The sequence below is a fragment of the Mesocricetus auratus genome, unplaced genomic scaffold (genome assembly GCF_017639785.1).
Source record: "Mesocricetus auratus isolate SY011 unplaced genomic scaffold, BCM_Maur_2.0 Super-Scaffold_100009, whole genome shotgun sequence".
In the NCBI taxonomy this organism is placed as follows: domain Eukaryota; kingdom Metazoa; phylum Chordata; class Mammalia; order Rodentia; family Cricetidae; genus Mesocricetus; species Mesocricetus auratus.
The window spans coordinates 75,930,367-75,946,784 of record NW_024429193.1 but is presented as its reverse complement, the minus strand read 5'-3'; the positions used below and the strand labels follow the sequence as shown (position 1 = coordinate 75,946,784).

Below are 16,418 nucleotides of genomic sequence, written 5' to 3'. Positions count from 1 at the left end.
TCAGCGGATCCCTGGAGCAAGCTGCTGGCTCATTGAGACTAGCCATAATTTAAGAGTCCTGGGACTGACTCAGAGACACGGTCTCTCAAAGAATTAAGTGATGCTTCACAACCATGTGAAAAATAATTTTGATATATCAGTAAAATACACGACAGGCTCGCCAACATCATTTTAATTCTTTTACGTGACCAGGTAAAAGCGTATATTGTGTATTTAAGGTTTGTTACTTGGTAACATGACATTAAAATCTAAAAATGAATGAAAGGGGCCGCTGTGAAGCTCTGTGCGGTGTGTGTATAATTAGCAAGGGCAACTCCCAGGTTTGACTGCCAACACCTCAAAATAAATAAGCAAGTCAAAGCACAACTCTGAGGCTCTCAGTTGTCATATTTTATTCCATTCAGGCCTAGACAATTTTATAAACATGACTGCTTCTTTTGAAAATACAGGCACAGTAAAGAAATCATAAATATTTGTAGCGCATACAATGGTCCTATTATACCTGACAAAAGAAATCAAACATGCTACTACTTTAACATTGGCAAACTGTACATCATTTCTGGTATGCACACACAGCTCTTACACCAATGCCCCCACATCCTAGTCTACACTGCAAATCCTCTTAAGTCTCTTCAGGGCTTTGAGCTGCACTAACACTGCTGCTCTGGGACACAAAGTCCGCAGTACATAATATGTGCCCAGGAGAGTCCGTGGGGTGTGAGCCGCAGGTGAGCCTGACCAACTCTGCAGTAACAAGACTCACCTCTCGTAGACATCACAAAGTGGTCAACAGGAGAGGCAATCCTCCACCAGACTAACTCTCAAATATGCTGAAGGAGAAAGGCCAGCACCCTCAAACTACATTAAAGCAGGGCATCTGTCATGTTTATGGGCTGGGAAGTGGCTCACTTGGATGCCTCCCAGCTAGAGGCGTAAGGATCTGAACTGGGATCCCTGGAGACCACCTGATAAAATTCTGAGGCTGTGGCAGTAGTGCCTATAGCATCAGTGCTAGGGAAGGGGAGACGGGCTCCAGTATCTGTACAGCAGAGCTCACTGCAACACAATTCACAATGAGCACACACGGAAACAGACACTATTATGTATGTAACAAATAAAATAAACTCCAAGGTGTTGGTGGTGATAGTCTAGCACCAAACTCATGAACCTCCCGCCTTCAGCCTCCAAAGTTCAGGGAACACAATGGCGTGACACCACGTGCAGCTCACAATGGAGGGTCATTCAGCCACAAGAAGGACTGAGGAACTAGCACATGACACAAAATGAATGAACCTTGAGACTATCATACGCAGGGCAACAGGCCAGGCACAAAACCCGAATGTCATAGAAGTCCACTTAGAGACGTTAGGTAGAGCAGGAGAACTTACAGAGAAAGTGAGAGGTCACTGAGAACTGAGAGGGTAGTCGGGGCAAGCCCCACAGTTCGCTTATTTCTTCTAGTGGCACTGGATGCCTTTAGAAACACTTAGGGCTTACGTAAGAAAAAGCAGGAACTCGGAGCAAACCACTACAGGCTGAGGATGGCAGAGTACCTGCCTACCACTTCGAGTCCTGAAAAAAAAATCAGCGAGCACCCCAGTCCCCAGCAACACATCCAGCTGTCTGCGACTGGACCACACTACTGAAAAGCACTGAAGCAACCTCTGTCCACTGGTCGTACAACGCTGACGTGACAGCACCTGTGGATGCAAGAAGGAGGAAGAAACCTGGAAACACAGGCAACTCAATGAATCCTCTTAGCAATCAGCTACACCTATGTTTTCTTTAACTCATCATAATCACATTTTCCTTTGTCCGTGTCCAATACATGCGACTTCCCCATGTTATTTCTTACATGCATAGTATTTTGCTACCCACTCTTACTGTGTTCACTGGACATGTAACCCAAATCGATATCCAACATCAGTCTTTCAACATAAGAACTTACAATATACTCCCAAAATACAGCCACTGTTTATTAGGTAGCAATGGAAGATGAGTATTCAAACAGCTGTAACCCAATGACAGTCAGAACTGGCTTTCAATGAGAGACAGGTCTCAATGGCCAGACCCCAGCTAGCTGAACGGAAAAGACCACTCAGCATTTGTAATTGACAGAGCAATTCCAATTCAGCAAAATCACACACTGCAGTAAGAGCCTTAGGTCAGATGAAAACACTCAAAGATTTGAATGTCAAATCCACACGGACCAAGTGTCCTCAGGCAGTCATCGCTAGGACTTCAAGCTGCCTGTAGGTTGCCTGCTGCTGCTTTGAATTTTAAAGATAGGGGTTGTTTTGTTTAAATTTAAATTAAAATACTTTAAAGGTCATCACAGAGTTGTAATGGCTTCATTTTTATGTGAACCTGTATGTAAAACAAACAAAAATCACTGTGTGTGTGTGTGCAACAAGTGTGTGTTAAAACAAAAAAATCAGTGTGTGTGTAAAAACAAAAATCAATGTGTGTGTGCAAAACAAGTCAGTGCATGTGTGAAACAAAACAGTCATTTTGTGTAAAACAAGTCAGTGTGTGCACAAAACAAAAAAGCAGCATGTGTAAAACAAAAAACAGTAGCATGTGTGAAACAAAAAAAATCAGTGTGTATAAAACAAAAAAATCAGTGTGTGTAAAACAAAAACATCAGTGTGTGTGTGTGTAAAACAAAAAAATCAGTATGTGTGTAAAACAAAAAATCAGTATGTATATAAAACAAAGAATCAGTGTATGTGTAAAACAAAAAAGCCAGCGTGTGTGCACACGTGCGTGCGTGCGTGCGCGTGTGTGTGTGTGTGTGTGTGTGTGTGTGTGTGTGTGTGTGTAAGAGAGAGTTTGTGGTTTTTTCGAGACAGGGTTTCTCTGTATTGCTTTGGAGCCTGTCCTAGAACTCACTGTGTAGACCAGGCTGTCTTTGAACTCAAAGAGATTCGCCTGCCTCTGCCTCCTGGGTTTAAAGGTGTGGGCTACCAACGCTCAGAGGTGTGAGTGTTTTTAAAAGACTACTCATGAAATAACTGTAACCTGTTTTAAATCCTTACAAGTTGTTCTGTATAAATACACCGCACGATTTTGCTTCCAAGTCCTAAGCTCAATGTAATTCCAGAACATCTTTATCACCTTTAATATTAAACAGCAGTGAGACAACAGCTAAAAGTTACACACGTCCACACTTGCCAAACTGCTGGAGCTCTCTTCCTTATGAAAACAAAACCATGTGAGCCCCCCACCAGTCACCCACAGAAAGACCACCTGCAGAACCACACACAGCACAGCAGTCCACAGTTTCGCCCCACTTGGATTTTTCACACAGAACAATTTAAAAATTAGGAATTATAAATTAACTCAGTTCTTCAAATCAAAACAAACTAAGGGCACGATGTTTTTACAGGTGCAAAATTAGCATGACATTCCAGCATCCAAAACAGGCAACCTAAAACGAAGGTCTGTAATAGCCCTCAAGTTCATAACCAGAAAGCACACGTTTGAGAAAGACAGTCTTACCTAGTTAGTGTAAGGCCCCATGGGCGAGGAAGCGTGGGACAGGCAGCAGCAGAAGTTGTTAAGGCCAGCCGACTCTAGGTTTCTGCCGGCACATATTCTCCCAACTTGGTCAGGAGCACTTTCTAACAGCGTGAGTGTTCTGAAAAGGGCAGCAGCTGGGTACAGAAGCCTCCTCTATCAGTGTCCCTAACCTTGCCCTGTGTATGGGCCTCCACATTCTTGTGTGCGTCAGAACTGCTTGGCGGAATGCAAGTTCTGCATCGGAATGTAAACTTAATTCATGTCTGGGTGTATGACCAGAAGATCACAGCACAGTGGTAAAAGAGAAACTGAAAGGTAATCCAAATTTCCCAAGTGACCAAAAATGTCAAGCTACAAGACAGAGCTTTCTAATCTCTTCTAGAAAGTGACAGTTAGTGAATTTCATTATTCTCCTTAAAATCTAAGTAACAAGTAACTGACCAAAATGTGAATAACCAACTGATGCTCCTAAACCAAAATCAATTCATGTATTGATGACTCCAGGATGAAAAAGTTACATCCCATTGTTTGTACAAGGCACGGTAGCAACTAGTCAGTCCGTGAGCCATGGGTGAAGCCATTGATTTCATCATCAAAGTACCAGGAAAACTCAGGAAAGTAGCTTGAAAAGCCTGCCATAAAAATACACTTTATCTTTTTAATGTTTAGCTTCAGTCAAAAATTGGCAGGCACTTACAAATGAAATCATACATCAAATAACATATGAAGTGGGGTCTGTGTGTGTGTGTGTGTGTGTGTGTGCGTGTGTGTGTGTGTGTGTGTGTGTGTGTGTGTGTGTGTGTAAGAGAGAGAATTACAAACTGTGTCAAGACAATGAACTAGTTGGCTAAGATTCCCTAACTATCTGGAAGCTAGACGCACACACTGCAACATCCCAGAAACTTTCCATGGCTAGTTTAGGGACAGTCCACTGCCACCAAGCACTCAATGGCAGAGCCCCGCTCCTCTGCACAGGGAAGCCCAGCATTTCACCTTTACTTACACAGTACATACAAAAGGAAGGAAGGTTCTCGACTGTGCTCCCCTGCTGTCCCACCCTCTGGTCGCTCCCTCTGGAGTCTCATCTACCTAAGGAGAAGTATCAAGCATTTGGTATTTGTAATATGAACATTTTAATTTCTAAAATTCCAACCTGCACTGTCTTCACTGTCTTTCAAGCCCCAGTGCTGCCATGGTCTACAGGAGCCGTCTCTGCAGCAGCCAGCGCTCCCATTTCCCCCTTAGCTGCTGGAGAGCCTGTGTGCTCCTGGCTTGTGGCTCTGGGTGAGCCAACATTCCTTCCGAGGCTCGCTTCCTGCTTCCATGACCCACCCACCTCTCGGGGCTGCATTGTGCGTTACGCATGTTGTATGGCACTCTTTCCGCATACCAGCCTCATGACCTCAGCAGCTGCCTGACAGACGCTCTTTATCAATTTCTATTAATTCATTATCTACTCCTGCAAATCAGGCGCAATCGCCAGTGTCTGTTGTCCTGTGAGTCTTCAAGGTCAAATGCTAACTAACGTGCAAGCGCTTGCAGCTGCAATTTTTGTTGCTAACATAGACTAAAGCAGTGCTAAGCACTGGTTGCTCTCCACCAAAAAGAAGCTGAACTGTACACCGGCCTGAGGGATTAGCTCGGTAAAGAGGGACGGACATTTACATCAATTTACATCATCGCAGACGGGCAGAGCTGGAGGAGGCGGCTGCTCGGCTCTTGCTTTCCCCCTGCCAGAGATAAAGATGTTCTTACCTCAGCTGTACTGGGCTGGACAGAGCAGATCTCTCTCTTGCCACAAGCTAACCCAGCCTGGGACAGTGGTGTGAGGGCTACACTTTGGTAGTGTCCTCGTGACCGAGCGGCTACAAACAGCTCAGCTAAACTGATCGCTGCTATCTGTCTACACAGTGGCACAAACAGGTCTCTGCTGATTGCTGTGCTTTGAAAGCACAGGCGTCGGCCGGCCGCTTCTTCAAAAGTTACGGTCCACAGCAGACTCTCCCCTCAGCATGTAGACACATGCTATAGCAAAAATGGCTTTTTAATGCTCAGCATTTCACCATGCAAAGAGGGGTGAGTCAAATAGAGACTCGGCTCCAATATCTATCTCCACAATAATTTTTATAAAAAATTTCCCTGAAGAAATAAACTGAAAAACACGTTAAGAGCTATGTAATTTATTAATTAAAAGGGACAGCTGTGTCGATGGATGACACAGGTTGACCATAAAACAGTAAGAACCGGCTATCATTTCAGGAACGAAAGTCTTGAAACACATTTACAAGAACAGCATCAAACCACAGTCGCCTAGCACATTTCAGGAGGCACAATGTCTTTGCAAGGCAGGTCCTAAGCAAAACCTGTTTGAAACAAGGAAAAGAACACTCACACATACATATAATAGTACTACAAAGTTAGTGAGTAATAACATGGCAATTTGTTTAACTCAGCTGAGGGAAGCCAGGGTTTTTCTCATGAATCACACACTTGTGGCTAGTAAACTGGCTGTTACTTCCAATTCTGCCAGAAGACAACACTGTTGGTATTGTTAAGTCTGCTTCAGAGTTTCTCTTACAGACTCAAGTGATAAAAATCCCATGGTTCGTCACGAAAACATTTAGGATTAAGTTTAATGAGATATATATAAACTATATTTGAAAGGGAAATTTCTAAATGCTGAAAATTTCTAAACACTCATGGCCTGGAAGGGTGGTGTTTGACATCAGTCCAAGCAATCCAATCAGATCCTAACCAGCATTCTTTGTTTGTTTGTTTGTTTGTTTGTTGTTCTAGACAGGGTGTATCTGTAGTTTTGGAGCATGTCCTGGAACTCGCTCTGTAGACTATGCTGTCCTAGAACTCACAGAGATTCGCCTGCCTCTACCTCCCGAGTACTGGGACTAAAGGAGTGCACCACCACTGACCAGCTTCTAACCAACATTCTTGACCCTGATAAGCTGATTTAAATCTGTATGGGAAGACAGAACTATACAAATGATTTTGACAGAAAATAAAATGGATATTTATCACAAATGTACCCTTAGGTACATAAATGCAGACAAACACACAGTGTGACTCCAGATCTGATTAAATGGTTTTTTTGTTTTTGTTTTTTAAACGTGTTATGTAAATGTTTTACAATTAATTCAATAGGTTTTTAAAAACATGTTAAGATAATTCAATAAGTTAAGAAATATTCCTTTGAAGCAGGCAAGACGGCTCAGACAGGGGTCACTCAAGTCTGGTGACTTGAGCTCAATGCCCAGAACCCACATAAAGTTAGAAGGAGAAAACCGACTCCATAAAGTTGTCCTTCTGACTTACAGATGCACAGTTCATGGCATGCTTGACCACACATACAAACACACCTGAAAAGATTGTAAATATTCTCTTAATGAATTTTCCTAAAACTATTGCATTCCACAGGCAAAAATAAGAAGGTTCAAACCACTCAGAAAAATTAACTCAAAATGAATCTCAGGCACTAATGGGAAAGTTTATAATATTAAATTTCAAGGGAGGAAAAAGCCTTAGAAAACTTTATGACATCATGTTAAGATGGCATAAACAGGGGGCTGGAGAGATGGCCTAGTAGCTAAGAGCATTGGCTGCTCTTCCAGAGGTCCTGAGTTCAATTCCCAGCAACCACATGGTGGCTCATAATCATCCGTAATGAGATCTGGTGCCCTCCACTGGCCTGCAGGCAGAAGACTATATACACAATAAATAAATAAAATAGTTTTTAAAAAGATGGCATAAACAGGATCCCCAGAGTACAAAATGTGATTTTTGATGAAAATAGATTTCTATAAAAAAATGAAAAGCCTCCAGTTTAGGACCAGCAATATAGCCACAAAAAAAGATGCTTACCATCAAGCCCAAGAACCTGAGTTCAATCCCTGGGTCCCACACAGTGGGAGATGAAAACTGATTCAAATAGGCTGTCTTTTAACATCCCTGTGAACATCCCTCTCCTCTCCCCCTCCCCCCCCGTCCTCCCCCTCCCTCCCTCTCCCCCTCCCTCCCTCCCTCCCTCCCTCCCTCCCTCCCTCCCTCCCTCCCTCCCTCCCTCCCTCTCTCTCTCTGTCTCTCTCAAATAAACATTGTATTTCTAATTTAAAGTCTTGATTTTCAGTTAAGAAAGAGGCAGGCCAATGCCATCCTTGGGCATCCATCCAGTAACTTATTCTGCCACATGGTTCATCATCTTTTGTAAACCAAATTAATTTTAATACTTTGTATCTTTATCATGAGCTATACAGAAATGGTACAATAAAACAAATGAATGCTTTTTAACTATTTCTCTCATTTTTAAATTAGCTAAAATGTTTTTAAAAGTACACCAGTGCTAGGCTGGGTAAAGTGGCATATGCTTTTAATCCCAGCACTCAAGAGGCAGAAGTAGAGGCGGGAAGAACTTGAATTCACACCCAGTTTGGCCTACATAGCAAGTTCCAGGCCAGCCAGGGCTACCTAATGAAACCCTATCTCAAAATGCACAAATAAATATATGCCTAAATAAATAATTGTTAGCTACTTGAAATTATACATCAATAAACTCAGTTTACAGTTATAAAAACATAAGGTAAGGCCGGGCGTTGGTGGTGCACGCCTTTAATCCCAGCACTCGGGAGGCAGAGGCAGGCAGATCTCTGTGAGTTCGAGGCCAGCCTGGTCTACAGAGTGAGTTCCAGGACAGCCTCCAAAACAATACAGAGAACCCCTGTCTTGAAAAACCAAATAAATAAATAAATAAATAAATAAATAAATAAATAAATAAATAATAAGGTAAAAAAATATTCCCAAATACCTCAGTTAAAAATTTAAGATAAAAGCTGTAATGGCTATTCTTGGTTGTCAAGTTGACTGTATCTACAACTACTTAAAACCCAAGTGGCTTGTACCACCTGTGGGAAATTTTTTTGTTAATTAAATCATTTGAAGTGGGAAAATGCACTTTTAATCCAGATCTTTTGAAATGGGAGGATCCGACTTTAATCTGGGCCACACGTTCTGGTGGCAGCCTATGTAAAAGACTACGTACAAGAAGGAAACGCTCTCTTTCCTGGTTGTCTTCCCTCTGGCTGGCAGGTCCATTGCTCCACTGCCACTAAAACCTACGTCTTCAATACAGGGAAGATCAGCCGAGACATCCAGCCACATGGACTAAGCAACTACTGGATTCTTGGGCTTTCCATTGGTAGACAGTCATTGCTGGAGTAGCTGGACCATAGCCTGCAAGTCGCCCTAATAAATTTCATAGACAGATAGGCAGAGAGGTAGCTAAACAGGTAGATAGGCAGGCAGGCCAATAGATGATAGATACAGATATTCATTCTATAAGTTCTCTTCCTCTAGAGAACCCTTACTAATATAAAAGTATAATTTTAAAAAGGTGTTATGAACAGTATATAGCATTTCTGCTATTTTACATTTAGTTGTAAAAAAATCAAATCCTATAGTCATAAATGTGTCAGCAAAATTAAGAAATGCCTAGGAATGGTGCTAATATACTGAGTATACAGTTCTAATTGGTAATTAAGCACATTAGGAATCCATATGGTATTTAAATTGGTATATAAAAAGTGTGGGAACCAGACCTTGAGCAGAGACCCACTTCCCCTTCTGCCTGGGAGCAGGCAGCTGTAAGACAATGTTTACTAAACATGTTTACTAAAAACAATACAATGCCCGGGGGCAATAAGTTCCTGGAAAAGGCCTGCCCACAGAAACCACCCTCGACCTTGCCCAAAGACTAACCGCCTCTTCTGCCACGCCCAGATCAGTTTTTTGGTGTCAGGGCAGAACCAGCCAGGGGAGAGGAGAGAGCAGAAGCTTCTCTGGTGGGAGCCTTTCTTAGGAAGTTTTCTTGAACCTTTTGGGGCCTGCTTAAAGTTTTCTTTACATCGTTGAACGAGTCTCTGTGTTGTCAATCCCCGACACCCTCCGCACGTTCTCGGACACAGGCCGCGCAGCAGACGCGACAAAAAAGCACTTATATATCTAAGCCAAACAACTTACAGTATGTTAGAAAAGTGAGTGGAGTATATATTATAGTCACTTTAAGTATAAATTCTACACACACACACACACACACACACACACACACAAACACACATACTTCAATCATAACAAAATGAAATACCAGAACTATGACTAACTGGAAATTTTATTTTAGTAAAGATATTCCAACTTCATGAAATTTAGCAAAGTCCTTAACTCGGTGCTATTTCCTACTAGAATGTCTAATACAAAGTGCCTGTTTACTTAAAAGCAAAATTAGTTTCTGCATACATATTTTAAGACATACCTTGAACTCAAACAGGTCACATAGTGCCTGACCATTCTCCTATCCCTTCTCTGAAAGCAGCCGATGCAAAGCAGAGTCATGAAGCCCTTTGCAAGTAGCAGCAGACGCACAATTCAAACATTCAACAGAGAAGATCAATACACCGTTTCACTGACCTGTGTCAGATCTTAAGGTCTTCATAAAGACAATAATACTGTTCTATAAGAGAAGTACAACCCTGACCAAATGAATCATCACACATTTACGTCAAAGTGGACAAGAGCAATTCCCTGGCCCTCAAGCATGAGATGATGGGAACAGCAGCACCCCCACACACAAACCTGAGTGACGGCCCTGTTCTTTAATGCCACTTACTTGACACTACCAACGCCAGGATTCCAAGTGCCACAAAAGCCCGTTTCATATATACAGCAATCTGTGTGCAGTGGTTATAGCAACCCAATTCCCAACCTGATCCAGCAACTGAGCTCCCTCCCTAGAGAACAGCTTTGCTCTGTGCTTCAGGTGTCACCACAGAACACAACTCACAAGGAGAAAGAACCATCCAAATAATGTGAAATTCTCCTGAACATTTCAGGACTTTTCCTTTAATACTAAAGAAAAAAACTACACTAATATCCAAAGGGGTTGTTGTAATATATGCACTAGTATCTCTATCTATGTATTTCACTTAACATCTTTAATACAGACATAAATCTTATTTCTAATTTTAAACCAGATGCACCACATCTGGAACTAACTGTTCTCAAACCACATTCACATTTGTTTCTTTATTTTCTTCACCTTATCTTGAACCCCCTCCCTGATTTCCTTGAAAGCTTTAACATGTACCTTTATCATGTGCCTGCCATGGGAATACCAGGAGTTAGTCAACTTTAGGCAGGACACAGAGGACTCACGGATGATGCAAGGTCTAAGAGCGTGCTGGGCTGCTGAGAAGCATGAAAAAGGGTTGAGTGTCAAGACTAATCTATCTAGCGGAGAAGACGGTGAAGACAACACGCAAGAATGGAGAAGCCCTAACAGGTACACAGGAGGCAAGGGCAGCTACTCCATTAGCCGAGTCAGACTACATATCCAGGGACCCTGGGATCCTGGGTAGCCTGAAGGGCCATGTAACTACTCTGCTTAAGGCACCTGGCTTGGGCATCACCCTAGGAAAGGTAGATTTCTTGCTTTTCTTCCTTGCGGCGAGGTATGAGTAAAGACATGAAACCAAAGCTCTGCAGCCTCCTGAGACCCCACAGGCTAAGAGCAGCGAGGGAAGAAAACAGCCTGGAACTTTCCTGTACATGCTATTACTGCAAAACTACCCTGGATGTCCATGCAGGGTTTCTCACCCAAGAGGAAAAACAGTTCCCACTACCCTATTTATGCGACCAAAACATAGTAAGCTAACTGATGCTCAGTAGGACATCAGCACACACAAACACTTCCTGTGAAACCCCTGGGCCTTCTTCCACTTTGCTACTTCATTCTTTGTTTAAAACTTGCATTTATTGTTGTTCTGCGTATCTAAGGGGCTTGACCGTGAGCTGATGGGCTTCAGCTCCTCCAGCGGTTATTCTGTGTAACTAAGGGGGGCTTGGCCGTGAGCTGGTGGGCTTCAGCCCGCCAGGAGCCGAGCTCTCTCACCAGGCTCTTAGTACCTTTACTACCTCACACTCCTGCTGCTTATTCTCCACCACAGATCACTGAAATGTGCTTCCCCCACCGCACCCCACCCCACCCCACCCCTGGAAGGGAATAGTACCATGATACTGTTATGAATGTTTTTAAAGTAATGTGCAACAAGGGGCCATAACACTTTTAAAATCCTAACTCTGAAACCAGAGGGCTCAATAAACTTATTTTTACGTGACTGTTATATTTTTGGTACCACCACTTTTTAGGACTTCCAAATAGTGAACCCCCCCAAATCTATAAACGACATCCACTCACTTGAAATCTAAAATAGAAGGGGAACACTTTCAAAAGGACATATTCACGCTTGATTGAATGTGCACACATATACACGGGTCTTGCCAGCTCAGTAGGATCTTTCCTCTGGCCCATACCTTCCATGAGCCCTCTCCTCTGGATCATTTCCAACAACGTACACACATGCGCATGCATGCACACACACACACATCTACACACACACACATCGCCACATCCTAAGAAACACACTCCTCCTGGCTTTATGGTTCCTTACCTAGTCCCCTTTCCTGTTCCACTTCACATAGACATTTCTTTAATTTGTATGTGGGGAGGAGTGTTACCTCTATGTCTGGTTCCTACAGAGCTGAGAATCCTACATCTTGCAGGCAGCAGGAAGTCAACTGAGACACTGGGCAGTATCCTGAGCATAGCAAACCTCAAAGTGCATCTCCACAGTGACAGACTTCCTCCAACAAGGCCATACCGGCTCCAACAAAGCCACACCTAATATTGCCACTCCCTATGACATTATGGAGGCCAACTGCATTCAAACTACCACAGAGGCTTCCAGCATATGGTGCTTAGCATCTCATTTACTAGGTTAGTCTGTTTAGGTGCCTTAAGTCTGCTTACAATGGGCACCATATTGTTAGTGATGTGCCACCAAGACTGTGGGCTTGTTTCATGTTTGCAGGTTATTCTGTCTTACTTTAGACCATGCTTGATGGAACTCAGATTTTTTTTCCTTTTTTTATTTAAATTAGAAACAAGCTTGCTGCACATGTCAATCCCAGCTCCCTCCCCCTGCCCTCCTACCCCACCCCCCACCAACCCCCTCCACCCAACTCCCACTCCGCTCCCCTGGAATTCTTGAGGAAGACATTTTCACTTCAGTTCTCATCATCTATTCTGGCCTGAACTAGCAAGAACTGGTACGGCATCCCGGTGGGTCCCATGCCATCCCTTGGCCAATCCAAAAGCCCATCTCTACTCTTATGTCACTGGAACTCCCTGAAGCACTGACCCTTCTCTTTGAATTACTGACTCTGATGATATGACAGTAGGACCTTTGTGTAGGTCTGCCCTCATCTGAAGCGGCCTCAAGAGAAGGCACTCACTCAACAGTGCACCAGAGAAAGAGAAAATGCAAGGATCAGTGAGGGCAGAGGTCAGGATAACCCTGAGCATGAGGATGTGGGATCTCTTGTGGAGATAAAATAATGCATCTGGGCTTCAGATGCCAGCTGTGGTGTTTTTGTTATTAGTTTTCATAAACTCTTTGCTAAAAAATTCCTTAGAAGACATGAAACAGTTGAAATCCTATTTTTTGGAGTGATCAGGATTTTTGCCCAGTTTTTTTGTTTGTTTGATTGGTTGGTTGGTTTGGGGTTCTATTTGTTTTTGTGGTGTTGTTTTAGAAAAGCAATAAATGCAGTGTTGATTCTTGATAACTATCTGCTAAATATAATACTTCACCTACAAAGCCTAATGCTTTACAAAGTGCAAGGCAGGTCAGTTTTTAAAACCTACCACTGGGTTAGGAATAATATAGCACTTCTGACCTAGGAGGCAGATACACACAAACTCACACTGAGAGATGTTTTTGATGTGTGCATGTGTACACTTTAATTCTATTACAGACTCACTTGTACATGGACTCTTACATATGTAGATGTAGATCAACCAGACTATTTTTAAGCTAAAAAAGGAAGTTATCTACCCCCCCACTATTGTCATTAACTGACAAACTATAAGCTGGAATCACTTGTTCCAGAAAAAAAAAAGTGACAATGAACTGTGTGACACAATGCCTGAAATCAGCAGCTCTACACAGCCCAGCTAATTCCACCAGCAGCAGAGGCGGTCCATTCCGGAGAAGGATTGGAGTCAGAAATTGGAGTTAGAGCCGGAGAGAAGGTGCAGTCAGAAAGGGCATGCCACCTCAGCAGCAGGAGGACCTGCGTTGGATTATTCACACTTACAGCAGATCCTGTAACTCCAGGGCTGGGGAGGAGGAGACAAGAGGACTGAAGTAAACCAGTCAGCCAGCAGAGACCCTGCCCCCAAATATAAGGTGGAAATGAAGAGAAAGACAGCCAGCGATCGCCCTCGGGCTTCCACATGCATGTGTGCTCTGAACACACACAGCCACACTACACAAAAGGAAAAGCCCCGTGGCTTCTCCTTTAGTGAAAGAAACATCAAGCAATGCATCTACATGTCATTTCCCTTTCTGTTGCTGTTGTTTGACTCGGGGGTCTCTCTATGTAGCTCTGGCTGTCCTGGAGCTCACTAAACTGACCTTGAGAGATCTCCTACCTCTGCCTCCCAAGTGCTGGGATTACAGCGAGCACAAGCCCACCTCCTGGCAAGTCACTTCACTTTATCTTTAAGTCAGTGATACTTCTCATGGAGAAGAAAGTGTACATGGCCATGTTTCTTTCTGAAAGTCAATGAGGACAACACTGAGATGGTCTCTAAGTGTTACTGCTTTCCCTGTTTCTCCTGGAGAACAGTCTTACCCTTCAAGCTTTACACTTGCACTACTGTGATTTTTACCAATACCTGGGGTAAACACACACACACACACACCTTTCCAAACCCTAGTCCCCACTTCTCTTTATATTTATATACCCTTTGGACACACTTAATATCCAATAAAGCCACCCCTCTGCAACATAATTTGCCATTTCACTACCACAGTGCTCCCTTAATAAGGTATCACATGATTTTTTAACAAACTTGTTCTTTTAAAAAGTACAGCTAACCTTATAGATCTTCTAGAGGATATGGCCTTAAGTGTAGGCGGAGTCACTGCTCCAGCCATAGTTGTGCCCTGGGCCCTGTCTCCTGCTCCCGTTTCTTCCTCTGGGCACCAGCAGGAGGGCCCACAGCAGATCTACTACTTGAACAAGTACTTCGACAAGCACTACAAGTACAGGCATGTCATGGTACCCAGAGAACTCTCTGAACAATAACAAAAAAATCATCTGATGTCTCAAGAGGAGTGGAGGAGACGGGGTCCCCAACAGTCTGGGATGAATTCATTACACGATTCATGAGCCAAAACCCCATACCCTTCTCTCATCAGATGGTCTCTTCCAAAAGAACAACACGAGACAAGTACAGCTGGGATCACCTAATCTTTTTCCAATTTAACGTATATGTGTGGGTAAGGTAGTATTCAGCTAATACCTGAAAAATATGCAAATCTTTCATCCATACCTATGCAGGAGATATAGTCTTCACAGCAACAGAGCCTGTTAAACCCAACTACAAGTAGGTTATTTTAAGTTGTTAAAGATAAACTTTCTTGTTTCTTTTCTTAGTATAAGTGCCTGTTTTACTGTTACTTTTGTTAAATAAAGTTTTTATGTTGCACTTATCACTATTGTGGAAACTGATTTGACTAGACCTTTTTAATAGTTTACCCCTGAAGAAAATAAACATCTTGAAAAAGAAAATTTAAAAAAAGAAGATGTGTAAGCAAGAACTGACTGAAAACTGGTTTTATACAAACTGGGCTGCTATTAGCATTTCCTCCATGCCAAACCTCGCCCTGTACTGTGGCCTTTATCACCGCGCCACCACACTGACTCTTCCTATCAAAGCCACCTCAGGACTATTCCTAAGGCAACATCACCCAAAGAAACAAACAACTCGGGGAGAGCAAATGCCACCAGGTGCAGCATGAAGGAACAGCCTATATATAGCTCTGGCCTGTCACTCAGTCTCAAAGACGGTTCCTTCATCCCATTAAAATACTGACTCACAAGCATCTGACACGCAGCCAGAGAGAGAGTAACTTATGTCATCCTTTAGAAGACTCCAAGTCCAATGTGCTCACAGAACAGGTCTGAACTGCAAGTCCTCGTTCTCGCAAAGCAGCAGCCTTTCTGAACACTGGGTTCCTTCCAGGAGTTGGAACAAGCTGTCACTTGACTGATGGCGGCTGGTAGGATGCCATTACAGGCTCCCCCTGTGCTCTAGAGCTTCGTCTACAGGCTTCATTTCTGCAGCAGATATCACGCCACGATGACTCCAATGTTGAGGTCTCTGACTGGTATCTTTCAATGTACATGAACTCCCAATCACACTCATTACATAGGACTCACGGGAAAAACTTAAAAGTTTACCCTTTACAGCTATTGAACTAAACTGTGGAAAGTTACAGACACTGTTTTAATGTTATGAAGCAATATTCACATATACACACATTCTTTCAACAATGCAAACAAGATGGAAAATTATATGTAAAGACTTCTTACTCATGTGGACCACCCATACACACATAACCCCACATACTCACAAAGAGGTTTAGAATGGAAAACATTAGAACTTTAAAGAATGACCATCTTGGATGAGATTTCAAGGAAATCTCTGAAATTCTTCTGAAAATGTATATAGGTAGTTCATTTGTAGTTTCTTTTTATACCAAAATCACAGAATTTTTACAAATACCCTAGCGCTTAACTGGGGTTTTCCTGTACAAGTATAGAAATGTAAGTCAGACATTCCAAGGGATGAAATGTCATATCCTGTTTGAAAACGAGGGAAGAATTCCTCGAGTTACTTCTAGAGCGCACAAGCATTCTACGCTGACTCCTAGAAGGTGTAAATCCCTACACAACAGAAGCACCCATCTGCACAATGCCACATGAGG

The 16,418-nt window shown here is 42.9% G+C and overlaps 1 protein-coding gene and 1 pseudogene across 6 annotated transcripts in view; one reads left to right on the top strand and one right to left on the bottom strand.

Moving 5' to 3' along the window:
• Nucleotides 1-16,418, bottom strand: part of Rapgef2 (Rap guanine nucleotide exchange factor 2) — a 214,656-nt gene that overhangs the window by 120,235 nt on the left and 78,003 nt on the right. The window contains exon 1 of one of the 6 annotated variants that reach the window (XM_040752626.1): nt 4,676-4,811. The exons of 4 other annotated variants lie outside the window; for them this stretch is intronic. The gene's annotated coding sequence lies outside the window, so the exon portion shown is untranslated. Of the gene's footprint in view, nt 1-3,501; nt 4,276-4,675; nt 4,812-16,418 lie in introns of those variants that run through there. One more of the 6 variants, XM_040752627.1, reaches the window with a different exon arrangement.
• LOC110342021 lies at nt 14,545-14,898 on the top strand (annotated as a pseudogene).